The sequence below is a fragment of the Dendrobates tinctorius genome, unplaced genomic scaffold, assembly GCF_039654945.1.
Source record: "Dendrobates tinctorius isolate UK_male_01 unplaced genomic scaffold, ASM3965494v1 ptg000101l, whole genome shotgun sequence".
Taxonomy (NCBI): domain Eukaryota; kingdom Metazoa; phylum Chordata; class Amphibia; order Anura; family Dendrobatidae; genus Dendrobates; species Dendrobates tinctorius.
The window spans coordinates 235194-249750 of record NW_027361769.1 but is presented as its reverse complement, the minus strand read 5'-3'; the positions used below and the strand labels follow the sequence as shown (position 1 = coordinate 249750).

General features: G+C 46.9%; 1 protein-coding gene across 3 annotated transcripts in view; it reads right to left on the bottom strand.

The window, feature by feature from the left end:
- LOC141099673 (oocyte zinc finger protein XlCOF8.4-like) overlaps window positions 1–14557 on the bottom strand; it is a 65144-nt gene that overhangs the window by 35940 nt on the left and 14647 nt on the right. The window lies entirely within an intron of this gene.

The following is a 14557-nucleotide window of genomic DNA, read 5'->3' as shown; positions in this document are numbered from 1 at the left end:
GACCACACGCGAGGACGTTTCGAGACCGTGCCTCAGACCACACGCGAGGACGTTTCGAGACCGTGCCTCAGACCACACGCGAGGACGTTTCGAGACCGTGCCTCAGACCACACGCGAGGACGTTTCGAGACCGTGCCTCAGACCACACGCGAGGACGTTTCGAGACCGTGCCTCAGACCACACGCGAGGACGTTTCGAGACCGTGCCTCAGACCACACGCGAGGACGTTTCGAGACCGTGCCTCAGACCACACGCGAGGACGTTTCGAGACCGTGCCTCAGACCACACGCGAGGACGTTTCGAGACCGTGCCTCAGACCACACGCGAGGACGTTTCGAGACCGTGCCTCAGACCACACGCGAGGACGTTTCGAGACCGTGCCTCAGACCACACGTGAGGACGTTTCGAGACCGTGCCTCAGACCACACGTGAGGACGTTTCGAGACCGTGCCTCAGACCACACGTGAGGACGTTTCGAGACCGTGCCTCAGACCACACGTGAGGACGTTTCGAGACCGTGCCTCAGACCACACGTGAGAACGTTTCGAGACCGTGCCTCAGACCACACGTGAGGACGTTTCGAGACCGTGCCTCAGACCACACGTGAGGACTAGAGCTGAGCGACTTTTGGTTTTTTAGGGTCGCGTTTCGTTTCGTGAAACCCGACTTTTCCAAAAGTCGGGTCGAGCAAGATCGTCTGATTATAGGGAAAAGTCGGGGTCGTCCCGAAACACGAAACCCAATGTAAGTCAATGGGGAATAAAAGTCGGCAGTGAGAGGACAGGAAACACACCTACAGTGCCCATTTGAATGCCAAAAGCATCAATTCTTCTTACTTAAGCTTGTCAACCTTAATTAACTTCATAATATAAGTTACGCACTGAAAAATGGGGGTTATTTGGCTAAAGTTGTGGGGGGGGGGGGGGGGGGGGAGGGCTGGCTGCAGGTTTTCATGTGCCCTGGGCGAAAGAGCGCCCCTTTAACACATACCACAACTCATCATGCTCCGATACGGCAGATAAATAGCTGTATGGTACAATGAAAAATACCTCACTTTTTACATCTCATGACGAGGCCCATCTATTTCTCCATACAGAATCATTGGTCCCATATAATGTTTGAAACAGTATATGATGAGCTCCACATAATGCTACAGTATATGTTGGTCCCCATGGATGAAGCTCCACTGTCTTATGGGCCCAAATAATGCTCCAAACATAATGGGCCCCATTTCTAATGCTCTAGTGTATAATGGGCCCTGTAAATGCTGCTCCAGTGTCTGATGTCCACCTTTGGAATGTTCCAGTGTATGGTGGGCCCCATCTATCATTCTCCAGAGTATAGTGCTCCCCAAAAATTGCTGTCCCAACATTGAAAACAATCAAATAAGTCTCCTCGCTAGGGAATCCCTGTACTTGTCTGGACAGGTGCTGTAGCTTGCTTAACAGCTCGCCAGCCGTTCTCACGCCCAGTATGGATTGCACGTGATTGCACAAAGGTTAGAAAGGGTACCGTATCCCTGGATAACATGTATGGATAGCGTACACATTCAAAATATATGTCTCAGGAGGCAGGCTCAGACGGTGTTAGCCCCAGTATGGATTGCACGTGATTGCACAAAGGTTAGAAAGGGTACCGTATCCCCGGATAACATGTATGGATAGCGTACACATTCAAAATATATGTCTCAGGAGGCAGGCTCAGACGGTGTTAGGCCCAGTATGGATTGCACATGATTGCACAAAGGTTAGAAAGGGTACCGTATCCCCGGATAACATGTATGGATAGCGTACACATTCAAAATATATGTCTCAGGAGGCAGGCTCAGACGGTGTTAGGCCCAGTATGGATTGCACGTGATTGCACAAAGGTTAGAAAGGGTACCGTATCCCCGGATAACATGTATGGATAGCGTACACATTCAAAATATATGTCTCAGGAGGCAGGCTCAGACGGTGTTAGGCCCAGTATGGATTGCACGTGATTGCACAAAGGTTAGAAAGGGTACCGTATCCCTGGATAACATGTATGGATAGCGTACACATTCAAAATATATGTCTCAGGAGGCAGGCTCAGACGGTGTCAGGCACAGTATGGATTTGACGGCCCAGATTACACAGCGGAGGAGCAGGGAGAGGTAAAGATTGCAAATGCTGGGGCCCTGCCCAAGCAAGGCGGGCCCACTCGTGGGCGTCGGTACTGGCACTGGGCCCCTCATAGTACAGCGGTGTGTCTGACGGCGGGTGTGCACCACCACCGTCAGAGACACTTGATTGCACTATGAGGGACCCTGTGCCAGTGCCCGCGCCTAAGAGTCGGCCTACCCACCTGTCCAGGGCAACGGCACTCGCACGGTGTCGTGCGCTAGGTGGTGACCCCGGCCATGGGGGGGGGGGAGGCAGCACAGTTAGGGAGTTTTAGAAAGTGGCATATGTTGATGTTGGACATTCAGCTGATGCAAAAGGCGAAATAGGTGAAGTACCAGGAAGAGGTGGACCAAAGCAAGCCATTTTTCTGTCACCCTATGTGTCATCAGGGGAAGGTGGGACAAAATCCTTGGAAACCCATGCGTGGTTCATTTTAATGAAGGTTAGATCATCCACATTTTGGGTTGACAAGACGGGTCCTTTTTTCTGTCAGGATTGATCCAGCTGCACTGAAGACTCTTTCCGATAGCACACTTGCAGCTGGGCAAGCGAGCTCCTGTAAGGCATATTGGGCCAATTCAGGCCAGGTGTCCAGTTTAGCGGCCCAATAGTCAAAGGGGAATGACCTGTGTGGGAGAACATCGATATGGGAGGAAAAGTAGTTTGTAACCATAGTTGACAACTGCTGTCTCCTGTCACTTTCCATCGATGCAGTATTACCAGTTGTGTGAGCGGTATTTGAAAAATCAGTCCACAACATTGTCATGAAACCCCTGTCTCCAACGCCACTTCTGCTGTGTGCACCACGAACACCTCTGCCAAGCTGCCCCCGGCCCGTACGGCTCGTGTGAGAACCATCACCGCTGCTGTGTGCTGGGAATGCCTCAAGCAACCGATTTACCAGAGTTGCTTGTTTATTAGCCAATATTAGGTCAAGGTTCTCCTGTGGCATGATGTTTTGTAATTTGCCTTTATAGCGTGGATCCAGGATGCTGGCCAACCAGTAGTCGTCATCGTTCATCATTTTGGCAATGCGGGGGTCCCTTTTTAGGATCCGCAAGGCATAATCTGACATGTGGGCCAATGTTCCCGGTGTCAATGATGCACTGCGAGTGCTGGGTGGAGGAGCACTTTCTGGCAAATCCACATCCCTCCAGTCACGCACAAACCCTGTACCAGACCTTGCCACGCCAACATTTTCACTTGCCCCACGAGATGCATCCTCCTCCCCTAAGTAATCATCCCCATCCTCCTCCTCCTCCTCTTCTTCCTCCACCTCGTCCAGGAGAGGTCCCTGAGCAGACAATGGCTGAATGTCATCAAGGATTCCCTCCTCCTCTTCCTCCTCATCAACATTGGCTGCAGACGCCTGCTCCTTAAGGTGCGTCAAAGTTTGCATGAGCAGACGCATAAGTGGGATGCTCATGCTTAGGATGGCGTCATCTGCGCTTACCAGCCGTGTGCATTCCTCAAAACACTGAAGGACTTTACAAAGGTCTTTCAGCTTCGACCACTGCACACCTGTCAACTCCATGTCTGCTCTCAAAGTGCCTGGCCGTGTATCCTCCCACAAATGCATTATGGCCTGCCTCTGCTCGCACAGCCGCTCCACCATGTGCAGGGTGGAGTTCCACCTTGTTGCAATGTCGATAATGAGGCGGTGGTTGGGAAGGTGGAGCAATCGCTGCAGCTTCTGCATACGAACGGAGTGTACAGGCGACCGGCGGATGTGCGCACAGTCTTCGCACCTTCTGGAGCAGGGCTGTTAACTCCGGATAATTTTTGAGGAAGCACTGCACCACCAGGTTCAAGGTGTGAGCCAAGCAAGGTATGTGGCTGAGTTTTGAAAGGTCTATGGCTGCCACAAAATTACGCCCGTTATCACTAACTACCTTGCCTGCCTCAAGATGTACACTACCCAGCCATGACTCAGTTTGTCGCTTCAAGTACTCGGCCAGCACCTCGGCGGTGTTTGGGCGACAGACACACATCATCTGCAACACAACCTGCTGACGCTTTCCACTAGCTGCTCGATAGGGGGACACATCGTGTGCAACAGTGGCAGCTGCAGATGGAGTGCTCGTACGACTGCGCTCTGTGGACGAGCTTTCGCTTCTGGAGGAGGAGGAGGAGGGTCGAACGCCTACAGCCAACTGTTTCCTATACCGTGGGCTAGGCAGCAATGTCACACCACCGCTGTCCCCTGTGGACCCTGCATCCACCACATTAACCCAGTGTGCAGTGATGGACACGTAACGGCCCTGGCCATGCCGACTGGACCATGCATCAGTTGTGAGGTGCACCTTTCCGCTCACTGACTGCTTGAGTGCATGGACAATGCGGTCTTTCACATGATGGTGGAGGGCTGGGATGGCTTTGCGAGAGAAGTGGCGACTGGGTAGGTCATAGCGTGGTACTCCATAGGCCATGAGTTCGCGGAAAGCTGTGCTTTCCACCAACCGAAAGGGCATCATCTCAAACGAGATTAGTTTGGCAATGTGGGCGTTCAAACCCAGTGTACGCGGATGAGAGACTGAGTACTTTCTTGACCTACTCATAGTGTCTGGGAGGGTGAGCTGGACTTGAGAGCTGCATATGGTGGAAGTAGCGGTGGACAGGGCGGACTGAGAGAGGGTTGATGATGGTGATGGAGTTGGTGTTCTTTCTGATGGCCTAGAATCAGTCTTTCGTTGATATAACAGTGGGATTCCCTGACTGCTGTGGCCTTGCAACGACACCTCAACATTTGCTGCTGTGCTAACCGGTGGGCTTACAGTGGGGGAAACAATGTAGCGTTGCTGACTACCTTCGTTGTGATCAGTTGCACATGTGGCAGTTGAGGTTTGGTGTTGTGTCCACGCTTGCAAGTGCATGCTGGTTAAATGTCTAAGCATGCAACTGGTATTCAAATTTTTCAGATTTTTCCCTTGGCTAAAGGTCTTTGCGCACTTCATACAGTTAACCTTGGCCTGATCATGAGGATTTTGTTCAAAAAAGTGCCACACTGCACTCTTCCTACTTTGGCAGACATTTTGCGGCCTAGCACGCTGTGATCTTTTGACCCTCTGGACAAGCTGTCCAGCAACTCTTTTGATGTTTGGAACCTGTCTTTGGAGTGCTCCAGGCCTGCCAGATAACAGCTGTTGTGATGTCGATGTCTGCTGTGGATGCTCCTCATCTGAGCTATTGGAGGCAGCACTCTCTTCCCCCAATGGATGCCAATCTGGGTCAACAACTGGGTCATCCATCACCTCCTCTTCTATGTCATGTGCACCTTTCTCTGTGTCACCGTGTATGGTGGTATAGTGTGCGGGAAGGGGCACCTGAGTCTCATCAGGGTCAAAATCTGGCTCTGTACACTGCGAGGACAATGTAGTGCTCTGAGTGAATGTACCAGCAGAATCATCCATCAGCGGCTGTGCATCAGTGCACTCCATGTCAGATTCATCTTGGCCTGGGTAATTCACCATTTGACTTGATAATCCAGGCATGGTATGTGAAAACAGCAGTATGGCCTGCGTCATCCTTCAATCTTGGTTGGGGTGAAGGACACAAGGAAAGGTGTGGTTCATGAACATGAGCCTCCAATGACGACTCAGTGCTTTTACTTTTTACAACTGAAGAAGAGGAGGCGATAGAGCTGGAGGCTGAGTCAGCAATGTAAGACAAAACTTTTTCCTGATGCTCTGCCTTTAAAAGCGGTTTGCCAACTCCTAGAAAACTAAGCGTTCGAGGCCTTATGTAGACAGACGATGACACAGGGTCAGCACCTCCTGCATTCGGTCCTATTTTGCTCTTGCCACTACCATCAGATCCACCACCAACACCATCATTACCAGTTGCCAACCCCCGCCCAATTCCACGGCCTCTTCCACCAGCCTTCCTCATTTTTGGTAGAAATGTAGACAAAATCCAACAAACTATATAGTAATGTAAAACAAGGTACAAGGTGTCTATAGGACAGGGGAGATTTAGAATTTCTGCACACACTTGTGGACAGTGGACACTTTTGGATTGTGTGAGGCCCACTGATATCTGAGCGCTATGTGACATGCTCGATGGCACAGCTGCCTGTGACCAAAGTGACGAGAGGATAATGGAGATTTTGAATCTCTGCGCACACTTTTGGACACTGGACACTTGTGGATTGTGTGAGGCCCACTGATATCTGAGCGCTATGTGACACGCTCGATGGCACAGCTGTCTGTGACCAAAGTGACGAGAGGATAATGGAGATTTTGAATCTCTGCGCACACTTTTGGACACTGGACACTTGTGGATTGTGTGAGGCCCACTGATATCTGAGCGCTATGTGACACGCTCGATGGCACAGCTGTCTGTGACCAAAGTGACGAGAGGATAATGGAGATTTTGAATCTCTGCGCACACTTTTGGACACTGGACACTTGTGGATTGTGTGAGGCCCACTGATATCTGAGCGCTATGTGACACGCTCGATGGCACAGCTGTGACAAAAGTGACTAGAGGATAAGGGAGATTGGATTGCTTTTAAAAAAGCAGTTTGCGGAGCAGTGGGTAAACAGCAATGCCAGCGTGTCAGGAAGCCTTAAAAGGCAGCCCAACAACCAACACCACTGATACACCACTATATAGCCTCCCCTTGCACTGCACACACAGTGACTTGTGTGTTGTGCAGGCCAAATCGCTAGCAGCAGAAGCAGTTTTTTTGTCTTCTTCCCTGCCTAACGCTCTCCCTACAGAATCAGCAGCAACCTCTCCCTATACTAAGATCGGCAGAAGTAAGATGGCGGTCGGCGTGCACGCCCTTTTATACCCCCTGTGACGCCCACCAAAGCAAGCCAATCACTTGCATGCCCTTCTGAAAGATGGTGGTGACCCGTGCCTAGGTCATCACGTTGCCCACAGTGTCCGTGGATCCTGATTGGCTGAAAAAGAGCGCAAAACAAACTTTTGAAACGCGACTTTGGCGCGTAAGTCGCCGACCTCGTGGCCGACCTCATCCTAGGGTCGGGTTTCGTTTCATGAAACCCGACTTTGCCAAAAGTCGGCGACTTTTGAATTTTTTCGACCCGTTTCGCTCAACTCTAGTGAGGACGTTTTGAGACCGTGCCTCAGACAACACGTGAGGACGTTTCGAGACTGTACCCGCCAGACATCAGACCACATGGGAGAACATTCCTACGTTGTGCCTGCCATGCCTCAAAGTGGCACAGAAAGCAGAGTAGAAAGTTGGTCATTGTATTTTAACCCCTTCATGACCAAGCCTATTTTGACCTTAATGACCAGGCCATTTTTTGCAATTATGACCAGTGTCCCTTTATGAGGTAATAACTCTGGAACACTTCCAACAGATCCTAGCGATTCTGAGATTATTTTTTCGTGACATATTTAGCTTCATGTTAGTGGTAAATTTAGGTCGATAATTTTTGCGTTTATTTGTGATAAAATCAGAAATTTGGCAAATTTTGCAATTTTCAAATTTTGAATTTTTATTCTGTTAAACCAGAGACTATAACATTTCCCACATGTCTACTTTACATCAGCACAATTTTGGAAACAAATTTTTTTTTTGTTAGGAAGTTAAAAGGGTTAAAAGTTGACCAGTGATTTCTCATTTTTACAACAAAATTTACAAAAAAAAAAAAAAATTTTTTTAGGGACCACCTCACATTTGAAGTCACTTTGAGGGGTCTATATGGCAGAAAACACCCAAAAGTGACACCATTCTAAAAACTGCACCCCTCAAGCTACTCAAAACTACATTCAGGAAGATTAGTAACCCTTCAGGTGCGTCACAGGAACTAAACCAACGTGGAAGGAAAAAATGGACATTTTAATTTTTCCAACAAAAATTTTAGCATCAATTTTTTTTTTTTTTATTTTCACATGGGCAACAGGATAAAATGGATCCTAAAATTTGTTGGGCAATATCTCCTGAGTACATGGATACTTTTTTGGGTGCACAGCAGGGCTCAGAAGGGATGGAGCGCCATTTGACTTTTTGAATGGAAAATATGCTGGAATATTTAGCGGTTGCCATGTCGTGTTTGGAGAGCCCCTGTGTGCCTAAACATTGGAGCTCCCCACAACTGACCCCATTTTGGAAACTAGACCCCCCCAAGGAACTTATCTAGATGCATAGTGACCACTTTGAACCCCCAGGTGCTTCACAAATTGATCCTTAAAAAAAATTACTTTTTTTCACAAAAATTTTCCTTTAGCCTCAGTTTTTTCATTTTCACATGGGCAACAGGATAAAATGGATCCTAAAATTTGTTGGGCAATTTCTCCTGAGTGCACGGATACCTCATATGTGGTCATAAACCACTGTTTCGGTGCATAGAAGGGAAGGAGCTCCATTTGACTTTTTGAATGGAAAATTACGGTAGCTCCAATCGTTATTGGACGCCATGTCACGTTTGGAGAGCCCCTGTGTGCCTAAACAGTGAAAACCCCCTACAAGTAACACCATTTTGGAAACTAGACCCCTTAAAGAACGTATCTAGATGTCTAGTGATCACTTTGAAACCCCAAGTGCTTTACAAAAGTTTATAACAGCAGTGAAAATAATCTTTTTTTAATCAAAAATGATTTTTTAGCACGCTACTTTTTATTTTCCTAAGGGTAATAGGAGAAATTAGCCCCCCAAAGTTGTTGTGCAATTTGTCCTGAGTACGCTGATACCCCATATGTTGGGGTAAACCACTGTTTGGACACACGTCGGGGCCTGGAAGGGGGTGAGCACCGTTTGACTTTTGGAAAGCAAAATTGGCTGGAATCAATGGTGGCACCATGACGTGTTTGGAGACCCCCTGTGATGTGCCTAAATAGTGGAAACCACTCAATTCTAACTCCAACCCTAATCCCAATACACCCCTAACCACAACCCTAACCCCAACACACCCCTAATCCCAACCCTAACCCCAAAACACCCCTAACCCTAATTCTAACACAAATTCCATCTGAAACTCTAGTTGCACCCTAACCCTAATTTCAACCCTAACCATAATGGAAAAATAAAAATATGTTCTTTATTTCATTATATGTGGCTACCTATGGGGGTGATAAAGGGGGGGTTTATTTACTTTGATCGCTGTTAAAGTTTGTCACAGTGATCAAAATGAATGAATGAAATCTGCAGCCACAGATTCTGGTGGGCGCACTGCGCATGCGCCTGCCATTTTCTAAGATGGCAGTGCCCATGATCTGGGACCGCGGGACACCGGGAGCAGCACTTGGAAAGGTACCAGGGGGTGGGAGGGGAGGTGATCGGAAGGTGGGGGGAGCAGATGATGACAGCGGCAGCCGATCGCTACTGTCATTCAGCGGCGGGGGGCAGATCAACCCCGTTAACCGTGTGGGGGGGTCAGATTGGTGTCTTCAGCCATGTTCGATGCTACTGCAGCATCGGCCATGGCTGGTTTGTAATATTTCATCAAATTTCATTGATGAAATATTACTATCGCTGATTGGCTGTTTCACTTTTAACAGCCAATCAGAGCGATCGTAGCCACGTGGGGGCGAAGCCACCCCCCCGGTGAAGTACAAAGCCCCCTGTATCTGCGGGTTGGGTGACCTTTCATTGACCCCGGGCACCCGACCCGCAGGGGGACTTTAAATCCATGACACAGCATATGCGTCATTGGTCGGATTGGCACCGACTTTCATGACGCATACGCTGCCACTGGTCGGGAAGGGGTTAAGTCATTACTTGTAGGTGGTCATTACTGTATATACAGGAGATCTTCATATAAAGATCTGTGTGGCCCGGTAGTGTACAGTGATGTGAAATACTTTTTGCCCACCCCTCCTGGTTTTTTACTCTCTTGCATGTTTGTCATACTTAAATGTTTCAGAGTAACAAACAAATTAAAATATTTGACAGCACAAGTAAACAAAATTCAATTTGTAAATGAAGGTCTTTATTATTTATTGGGAAGAAAATACAGGGCCCTGTGTGAAAGTTATTGCCCCCTACTTTTTTTTTTTTTTTTTTTTTTTTTTTTTTTTAACTGTGGTTTGTCACATCTTCGAAAAGCAAAGTTCAGTTTCCGTAGCCCTACCCAGGCCTGATTACTGCCACACCTATCCTCAATCAAAAAATCACTTAAATAGGACCTGCCTGACAAAGTGAAGTAGACAAAAAGATCCTCAAAAAGTAGACATCATGCTGCGATCCGAAGAAATGCATGAACAAATGAGATGGAAAGTAATTCAGATCTATCAGTCTGGAGAAGGTTATAAAGCCATTTCTAAAGCTTTGATATTCCAGCGAACCACCTTGAGACCCATTATCCACAAATGGAGAAAACATGGTACAGTGGTGAAACTTCCCAGGAGTGGTCTGGTCATTAAAGATAAAAAATACTGGGGGGATGAAAAGGTTATTGAAATTGGCATTTTTTAAAGTTTATTTTATATGAAAAAAATATTTTCTTCAACTGTACAATATAGGAACATAGAGATACATAGTACATAGCAATGCATCTCTGTACTTATATCCTCTGCTTCTGAACTCACAACCTGCAGTACAGCTCACTATTAACAAATGTTCCAATATTTTTTCAGTGTGGGCGGGAGATCACTGACAGAGCTGTTAGGCCTCTTTCACACTTCAGTTTTTTACAATCAGTCACAATCCGCCAGGTTTTGAAAAAAACGGATCCGCAATTTTCTTTTGAGGATCCGTTTTTTTCACCATTGACTTCCATTATTGACGGATTGGCGTCCGTTGCATCCGTTTTTTTTGCGGATCCGCCAAAAGTTGCTGTCCGTCACCATCCTCAAAGATTTCAAAACGGAGCTTGCAACGTTTTTTTTCTCTGGCGGATCCTCCAGACACTGATTTAACCCGAAATTCTTTCTGGGTGCCGGATCTCTCTCTCTTTCTCTCTATTTTAATGTTTTGAATAAAGTTTTTCGTTTATTTCTATTTTTTAATGGTGATGCAGAGTTTTTTTTCTCTCTTTATACTCCATTCCGATGTCATCACTGATACAATTGTGCTCAAAAGTTTACATACCGCCGTAGAACTTTTGCTTTCTTGGCCTTTTTTCAGAGAATATGAATGATAACATCAAAACCTTTTGGTGGTCAGCTTTACCATCTGAGAAAATAAAGAACCTTATCCATAACTACCACAAACGACTTCAAGCAGTCAATTGATATTAGAGGGGGCTATACATGGTATTACAAAAAATGCGGTATGTAAACTATGATCAGGGTGATTTGGATGTTTTGGGTTGTCATACTTAAAAAAAGAGAAAACACAGTAGTATGACAATAAATGGCTTCACCCAAACACTAACCATGAGTGGAGAAAACATCAAGACTTTATCATTCATATTCTCTGAAAAAAGGCCAAGAAAGCAATAATTCTGCCAGGCTATGTAAACTTTTGAGCACAACTATACACCTGACAGGCCCATACATTCTGATATCATCACTAATATATACCTGACAGGAGCCCATACAGTCTATATCTACAATAATATATACCTGACAGGAGCCATACAGTCTGTATCTACAATAATATATACCTGACAGGAGCCCGTACAGTCTATATCTACAATAATATATACCTGACAGGAGCCCGTACAGTCTATATCTACAATAATATATACCTGACAGGAGCCCGTACAGTCTATATCTACAATAATATATACCTGACAGGAGCCCATACAGTCTATATCTACAATAATATATACCTGACAGGAGCCCGTACAGTCTATATCTACAATAATATATACCTGACAGGAGCCCGTACAGTCTATATCTACAATAATATATACCTGACAGGAGCCCGTACAGTCTGTATCTACAATAATATATACCTGACAGGAGCCCATACAGTCTGTATCTACAATAATATATACCTGACAGGAGCCCGTACAGTCTGTATCTACAATAATATATACCTGACAGGAGCCCATACAGTCTATATCTACAATAATATATACCTGACAGGAGCCCACACAGTCTGATATCATCACTAGAGTTGAGCGATACCAGCCGATACTTGAAAATATCGGATCGGAATGGATCGGCCGATCTTTAAAAAAAAGTATCGGTATCGCCGATTCCGATACCGGGAACCAATGCAAGTCAATGGGGCCAAAATATCGGAATTAAAAAAAACCCTTTCTTTCCTTGTAGGTTAATTCTACATGAAGAAAAACAACTAAGAATAATGTAGAATGTATTGTGGGAGGTGGAGGAGACATTAAAGCCATAGAGGTTTAGCCCAATCAAATGGAATAGCAGGAATTAAACTTTTTTTTTTAAAGATGTTAGGAGTTACAAAGATCTTATTCTTCTTATTCTTATTCTTCTTATTCTTCTTATTCTTATTCTTCCATTCTTCATATTCTTCATATTCAACAATTATTATTCTACATATTCAGCTTATTCATCTTCTTCCTATTCTTCTTCATCATATTCTTGTTTGTGTCAGGCATTCCTGTAGTTGTTATCTAGAAAAGTTAGAAGTTTACACCTTCCGTTCTGCCTGTCACAAAAGATTTACAACAGGATTTGTCCGCGTTCAGTTTGGCCTGCAGCAGCAGGCCTTTTCCAGGGGCACCACGAGGAGGAACGGACTCACCCCCATACACTGCTTAGTCTTCTTCTGCTTATAAATAAGATAATATCATTTGCTCAGAGTATTAGTCTTATGCTTAATGTTCTTCTGCTTTGTTTTTTTTATGCTTCTTTGTCTTCTCTCTCTTGTTGTTCTGCATCTTGGTGGTTGTCTTCCTGTTCTTTGTCCTCTTGAACCAGCTGACGGTACTGGCACCCGGAGGGGTATCAGAAGTTACCCCTGAAAAGCAAAGTTGGCATGCCGCAAGCTGGCCGCAGTTACCGAATCACACAGTCCTACAGGGGGTGCTTGTCCTACTGGCACTATGGAACAAACCTTTCTTACCAGAACCCGCAGTCCACATAGGAAGCACCTAAACTGCTGGCACCCTAGCCTCGGCTAACCCAACCGCAACACGACATGGCAACTTGGGGTGGCAAACTGACATTGACACTTCCCGGAAACAGCAGGCAGGGCTGGAACCAAGCTGGGCAGGAGGGAGTACCCGTGCCAAAGTCAGTTATGAGCAGCAACTGGCGATGTTGGAGCCCAGGACAAGCACTTAGCAGGCTGAGGCCTGATGTGCTGTCAATTGGGAGGCAGCAGGACAGATTGCCATCAAAACAGCAGGGGAACAGCTGACGTTACTGAACCCCACAAACACAGGAGCTAGTGTTTTACTCTGTGAAGACGGCACTTCCGAGCAACAACTGGCTGTGTTGAAGCCCAGGGACAAGCACGGAGCAGGCTTAGGCTGCATTGAAGAAATTTTAAGATCGGTTGTAGACTACTAATTTGAACCAAGCTCCACTTAGGCCTGTGGCTTCACTGATTTTCGTATTTCCCCTGTCCTCCAACCCTGCCAGTTACAGCTCCGAAGTGGCGTCTGCACAATCCACACTTGTTCCTGTGTTACAGGTGTTCAGTCCGGTCAGTTAATCCCCTGATGTGTGTCCGGCAATGTCGCCTGCTCTGTCCACATTCCCATAATGGGAATGTGGACAGAGAAGGCGACATTGCCGGACACACATCAGGGGATTAACTGACCGGACTGAACACCTGTAACACAGGAACAAGTGTGGATTGTGCAGACGCCACTTCGGAGCTGTAACTGGCAGGGTTGGAGGACAGGGGAAATACGAGAGACAGTGGAGCCACAGGCCTAATTGGAGCACGGTTAAAAATCAGTAGTGGTACGACTGTGTAGGCAGCAGGAGACTTTGCCATCCACACAGCAGGGGATCAGCTGACATTACTGAACCCCACTGAGACACGGGAGCAAGTATCTCTTTCCGTGTGGACGGCACTTCCGAACTACAACTGGCTGTGTTGAAGCCCAGGAAATAGGAGGGTGTAGGCAGAGGCCTACTGTCTTTTGATTGAGGTGACAGCAGGAGAGACTGCCATCCACACAGCAGGGGATCAGCTGACGTTACTGAACCCCACTGAGACACGGGAGCAAGTATCTCTTTCCGTGTGGACGGCACTTCCGAACTACAACTGGCTGTGTTGAAGCCCAGGAAATAGGAGGGTGTAGGCAGAGGCCTACTGTATTTTGATTGAGGTGACAGCAGGAGAGACTGCCATCCACACAGCAGGGGATCAGCTGACGTTACTGAACCCCACTGAGACACGGGAGCAAGTATCTCTTTCCGTGTGGACGGCACTTCCGAACTACAACTGGCTGTGTTGAAGCCCAGGAAATAGGAGGGTGTAGGCAGAGGCCTACTGTATTTTGAATGAGTTTACAGCAGGAGAGACTGCCATCCACACAGCAGGGGATCAGCTGACGTTACTGAACCCCACTGAGACACGGGAGCAAGTATCTCTTTCCGTGTGGACGGCACTT